Consider the following 6,619-nt stretch of genomic DNA (forward strand, 5'->3'; position numbering starts at 1 on the left):
CATGATGAGATCCGATGCTCATAAGAAGGGGCTCCGTGCGGAAACGTATGGTACAGTCCAATCTTTCATTATTTACACAATTGATGTAGAGGGGTCTGGCGAGACTGGTCACCGGGATGTTGAACTTGTTGACGAGAGAGGCCAAAATAAAATTTCCTGCAGATCCAGAGTCCAAGAAGGCCACTGTAGAGAAGGAGAAGGCAGAGGCAGACATCCGCACAGGCACAGTAAGACGTGGAGAAGCAGAGTAGACATCAAGGACTGTCTCACCTTTGTGCGGAGTCAGCGTACGTCTTTCCAGGCGGGGAGGACGGATAGGACAATCTCTCAGGAAGTGTTCGGTACTGGCACAGTACAGGCAGAGGTTCTCCATACGGCGTCGTGTCCTCTCTTGAGGTGTCAGGCGAGACCGGTCGACCTGCATAGCCTCCACGGCGGGAGGCACAGGAACAGATTGCAGGGGACCAGAGGAGAGAGGAGCCGAGGAGAAGAAACGCCTCGTGCGAACAGAGTCCATATCTTGGCGGAGTTCCTGACGCCTTTCGGAAAAACGCATGTCAATGCGAGTGGCTAGGTGAATAAGTTCATGTAGATTAGCAGGAATTTCTCGTGCGGCCAGAACATCTTTAATGTTGCTGGATAGGCCTTTTTTGAAGGTCGCGCAGAGGGCCTCATTATTCCAGGACAATTCTGAAGCAAGAGTACGGAATTGTACGGCATACTCGCCAACGGAAGAATTACCCTGGACCAGGTTCAACAGGGCAGTCTCAGCAGAAGAGGCTCGGGCAGGTTCCTCAAAGACACTTCGGATTTCCGAGAAGAAGGAGTGTACAGAGGCAGTGACGGGGTCATTGCGGTCCCAGAGCGGTGTGGCCCATGACAGGGCTTTTCCGGACAGAAGGCTGACTACGAAAGCCACCTTAGACCTTTCAGTGGGAAACAGGTCCGACATCATCTCCAGATGCAGGGAACATTGGGAAAGAAAGCCACGGCAAAACTTAGAGTCCCCATCAAATTTATCCGGCAAGGATAAGCGTATCCCAGGAGCGGCCACTCGCTGCGGAGGAGGTGCAGGAGCTGGCGGAGGAGATGACTGCTGAAGCTGTGGTAGTAACTGTTGTAGCATAACGGTCAGTTGAGACAGCTGTTGGCCTTGTTGCGCTATCTGTTGTGACTGCTGGGCGACCACCGTGGTGAGGTCAGCGACAACTGGCAGAGGAACTTCAGCGGGATCCATGGCCGGATCTACTGTCACGATGCCGGCTGGCAGGTAGTGGATCCTCTGTGCCAGAGAGGGATTGGCGTGGACCGTGCTAGTGGACAGGTTCTAAGCCACTACTGGTTTTCACCAGAGCCCGCCGCAAAGCGGGATGGTCTTGCTGCGGCGGTAGTGACCAGGTCGTATCCACTAGCAACGGCTCACCTCTCTGGCTGCTGAAGATAGGCGCGGTACAAGGGAGTAGACAGAAGCAAGGTCGGACGTAGCAGAAGGTCGGGGCAGGCAGCAAGGATCGTAGTCAGGGGCAACGGCAGAAGGTCTGGAAGCACAGGCAAGGAACACACAAGGAACGCTTTCACTGGCACTAAGGCAACAAGATCCGGCAAGGGAGTGCAGGGGAAGTGAGGTGATATAGGGAAGTGCACAGGTGAACACACTAATTGGAACCACTGCGCCAATCAGCGGCGCAGTGGCCCTTTAAATCGCAGAGACCCGGCGCGCGCGCGCCCTAGGGAGCGGGGCCGCGCGCGCCGGGACAGAACAGACGGAGAGCGAGTCAGGTAGGGGAGCCGGGGTGCGCATCGCGAGCGGGCGCTACCCGCATCGCGAATCGCATCCCGGCTGGCAGCGGAATCGCAGCGCCCCGGGTCAGAGGACGTGACCGGAGCGCTGCCGCGGGGAGAGTGAAGCGAGCGCTCCGGGGAGGAGCGGGGACCCGGAGCGCTCGGCGTAACAGTCATAATAACTGGAGAAAGAAAAATAAATATATATAACAATATAATTTGGTTCAAAATGTGAAAAAAAAAACATTTCAGTTAAATCACTTTTATATATGAATTTTTTAGGCTTGCGGACAGTGGAAATGGCGTGCCCTAAAGGAATGTCCACACATGTATTAGGATAACATACAGACATTCTTCTTGTCCTTAAACTTTACAAAGAGCATTCCCTCACTAAAGAGAAGGTTGTTTTATATTTGTGAGGTTTTACCTCACAGTATACATGTAGAGGGATAATGAGAAGGTTCTGTTTTAGATTTGTGAGGTTTCACCTCACGGTATACATGTAGAGAGATGATGAGAAGGTTGTTTTAGATTTGTGAGGTTCATCCTCACGGTATACATGTAGAGGGATAATGAGAATGTTCTGTTTTAGATTTGTGAGGTTTTACCTCATGGTATACATGTAGAGAGATGATGAGAAGGTTGTTTTATGTTTGTGAGGTTCATCCTCACGGTATACATGTAGAGGGATAATGAGAAGGTTGTTTTAGATTTGTGAGGTTTCCCCTCACAGTATACATGTAGAGGGATAATGAGTAACTGAAGAGGGATATGTGTTATGAGGAGCAATTGAATAATGAAAAAAAAGAGGAAAAGGGATGAATAATGGGGATATGAAAGTAAATTAATAATCAACTTATATAGAAGAAAAAAGCAAGAGACCTGTGGGGGCGCCTAGTGTGATACCGTATGGGTGAGGGGAATAGAGAGGGGGGGGTAGAGAGAGAGAGGATGTGGGGTGTGTGGACCCCTTAGGTAGTAACTGCTCACCTTGGAGCAAGTTTAAACTTGCATATCAACCCACAAAAGGGGTTACAAAGAGGCCGGAACTGCTGCTATGCCGAGGTTACAGGTGAGGTGAAACCATCTCCTGGAGCAAGGCAAGTAGTGGGTGAACGAAAAAGACCTCTACATGCCGCCACTAAAATCAGATTACGTAATTTTGGGGAGCCACCCCCTTCTTCCGATCAGACACTGATCTGAAGAAGGGGGTGGCTCCCCCAAAATTTGTAATCTGATTTTATATTGGTTTTATTGTTTAATGAAGTTGCAATAAACCTTCAAGCTTTTATATCTACTCCTCTCTGGACTTCGGCTTTATTACTACCATCCACGGAACCAGCAGCGCCATATAGAGGTCTTCTTCGTTCATCCACTAATTAATAATTAAGGGATGTATGGAACAATTTGAAACATTCCTTGATATAGAGAGCGGGTTTCTCAGGGCATGTGTCGCACTGATAGCTGGTTTCTCTCTGTTTCCCTTGCTTGGCACACACCCGACATCTTTTGAAGGGTCTGATTTTTTTGGGGGGGTATTTCAGAGGGGAAATGTTGGCCTTGGACTATATGGCAAGCCTGACTAGTAGAAGGCTGCTCATCCCTCCCCTCCTGGGCATGGTCTTGTAACAAAAAATCTTTAATCACCTTCTCTTGGAAATCAAGGTATGTTCCTTGATTTTTGGATTTTTTGAAAAGGATGAAAGAATTACAGAGGACCCCCTGCATGAGGTATATTGACAGTTTTTTATACTACACGCGGGATTTCCAGAGTGCATTACAAGGTTGCAGTAACTGGTCCGCCAGGTCCACCCCACCCATATATTTGTTGTATTCCTGTACACGGATGGCTTGCGGACAGTGGAACTATTGTGCCCTACAGGAATGTCCATACATGTATCAGGATGTATTGTGGATAACATACAGACATTCTTCTTGTCCTTAAACTTTACAAAGAGCATTCCCTCACTAAAGAGGCCCCTGATTTCCCCACGCCTTAGCTTTTGGTGAACGAGTGGTTTGGTGAGCTCTTTCTGATTTTGGCGTAAAATGCCACATCCAACAGTTTTTCTTCTGGCAAGATTTTGATAAAGGGGTACACTAGTATAATAATTGTCTGTGTATAAATGATACCCCTTGTCCAAAAGGGGATGAATAAGTTTACAATTTACATACAACAAAAGTTAACTTTTTGTCCCCTTTTTGAATATTGGAACCACATTTGCTATGCATTAGTCCTGAGGAAAAAACCATGAACTATTATATTTTAGTTTTTCAGCCATTTACGAACGTGGTGATACCAAATGTTTTTTTTTTCTAATTACATTTACAATTTTTTTTATATGGAAAATGGGAAAAGGGAGTGATTTGAAATCCAAATATGAAAGAGGTTGACGTGTGTTGACCTGGTTCGGTGGGGGTCCCCTCAGAAGCTGCGGCGGCGGTCCCGGCAGCAGGAACGGTGGCAGCAGTGGCGGCGGTCCCAGCAGCATGATACAGCAGGAGGTGAGACCTGTTCACCTTCTGTTGTTGCTTAACAACAACTCTCAGCATGCACAGCCAAAGGGCATGCTGGGAGTTGAAGTTTTGCAACAGCTCGAGGTCCGACTACAACTCCCAGCATGCCTTTGGTAGTCTATGCATGCTGGGGGTTGTAGTTCTATGAAGAAAGTGTGTATCCAGCTGTTGCATAACTACAACTCCCAACATGTACAGACTACCAAAGGGCATGCTGGGAGTTTTAGCAGTGCTCCTCCAGCTCAAGCTACAACTCTCAGCATGCCCTTCGACTGTCAATGTGTTGCAGTTTTGTAACAGCTGGAGACACATTGGTTGTGAAACAGAGTTTGTGTCCTAACTCAGTGTTTCGCAACCAGTGTGCCTTCAACTGTTGCAAAACTACAACTCCCAGCATGCATAGAGACTGTACACACTGGGAGTTCTAGTTTTGCAACAGCTGGAGGCACACTGGTTGTGAAACACTGAGTTAAGTAACAAATTCTGTGTTGCGCAACCAATGTGCCTCCAGCTGTGGCATAACTACAACTCCCAGCATGTATGGTCTGTCAGTGCATGCTGGGAGTTTTAGGTTTGCAAAAGCTGGAGGTTTGCTGGGGGTTTACAGCAAGTTTCTGCTGCAAGTTTGAGATGCCGCAAATTTGAAAATGTTTTCATTTGCACAGCCCACTGTTCCAAAGATCTCTCAAACGCCAGTGGGGTGTAAATGCTCACTGCACCCCTGTTACGTTCCTTGAGGCGGTGTAGTTTCCAGTTTTTTTTTTTTTTGCTGTTCTGGCACCATAGGGGCTTCCTAAATGCGACATGCCCTCCAAAAACTATTTCAGCAAAATGTTCTCGTCCAACTTTGGCGGAAATTTGTCAAACACCTGTGGGGTGTTGAGGCTCACTGTACCCTTGTTACGTTCCTTGAGGGGGTGTAGTTTCCAAAATAGTATGCCATGTGTTTTGTTTTTTTTCTGTTCTGGCACCATAGGGGCTTCCCAAATGTGACATGCCCTCCAAAAACCATTTCAGCAAAATTTTACTTCCAAAAGCCAAATGTGACTCCTTCTCTTCTGAGCATTGTAGTGCGCCCGTAGTGAACTTGACGTCCACACATGGGGTATTTCCATAGTCAGAAGAGATGGGGTTACACATTTTGGGGGGCATTTTCTCCTATTACCCCTTTTAAAAATGTAAAATTTGGGGGAAAACAGCATTTTAGTGAAAAAAATTCATTTACACATCCGACTTTAACGAAAAGTCGTCAAACAACTGTGGGATGTTAAGGATCACTGTAACCCTTGTTACGTACCTTGAGGGGTGTAGTTTCCAAAATAGTATGCCATGTTGTTTTTTTTTTTTTTTTTGCTTTTCTGTCACCATAGATGCTTCCTAAATGTGACATGCCCTCCAAAAACCATGTCAGAAAAACTCACTCTCCAAAATCCCATTGTCGCTCCTTCCCTTCTGACCCCTCTACTGCATCTGCCAAACATTTTACATACACATATGAGGTATTTCCTTACTCGAGAGAAATTGGGTAACACATTTTGGGAGGCTTTTTCTCCTCTTACCCCTTCAAAAATGTCAAAAACTGGGTCTACAAGAACATGCGAGTGTAAGAAATGAAGATTTTGAATTTTCTCCTTCATTTTGCTGCTATTCCTGTGAAACACCTAAAGGGTTAACAGACTTTCTGAATGTCATTTTGAATACTTTGAGGGGTGCAGTTTTTATAATGGGGTCATTTATAGGGAATTTCTAATATGAAGGCCCTTCAAATCCACTTCAAAACATGTAAAAACATGTCAACTTTATGATGAAAATATAAAGTAGATATATTGTATATGTGAATTAATATATAATTTATTTGTTATGTCTATTTTCCTTATAAGCAGAGAGTTTCAAAGTTAATAAAATGCAAAATTCTCAAATTTTTTATCAAATTTTGGAATTTTTCACCAAGAAATGATGCAAGTATCGACAAAAATTTTCCACTGACAAAAAGTAGAATATGTCACGAAAAAACTTTCTCGGAATCAGAATGAAAAGTAAAAGCATCCCAGAGTTATTAACGCTTAAAGTGACAGAGGTCAGATGTGCAAAAAATGCCCGGATCCTTAAAGTGAAAATGGGGTTACATTTTCTTTTACACTTTATTGGCCCCCTTTGGGGACTTTTAGGATGAATTATTAGATTCCTCATACAGATCAATGCAATTCTATTGACAGTGGCGAACTAATTGGTTAACAGGCGCTCACGGTGATAGCAGCATGATGGCTATTAGCAGCGGCCCCCAGCCAAAATCAGCTGGGGGTTGCTGGGTATGGAATGG

Source organism: Hyla sarda, chromosome 2, assembly GCF_029499605.1.
Source record: "Hyla sarda isolate aHylSar1 chromosome 2, aHylSar1.hap1, whole genome shotgun sequence".
In the NCBI taxonomy this organism is placed as follows: Eukaryota; Metazoa; Chordata; class Amphibia; order Anura; family Hylidae; genus Hyla; species Hyla sarda.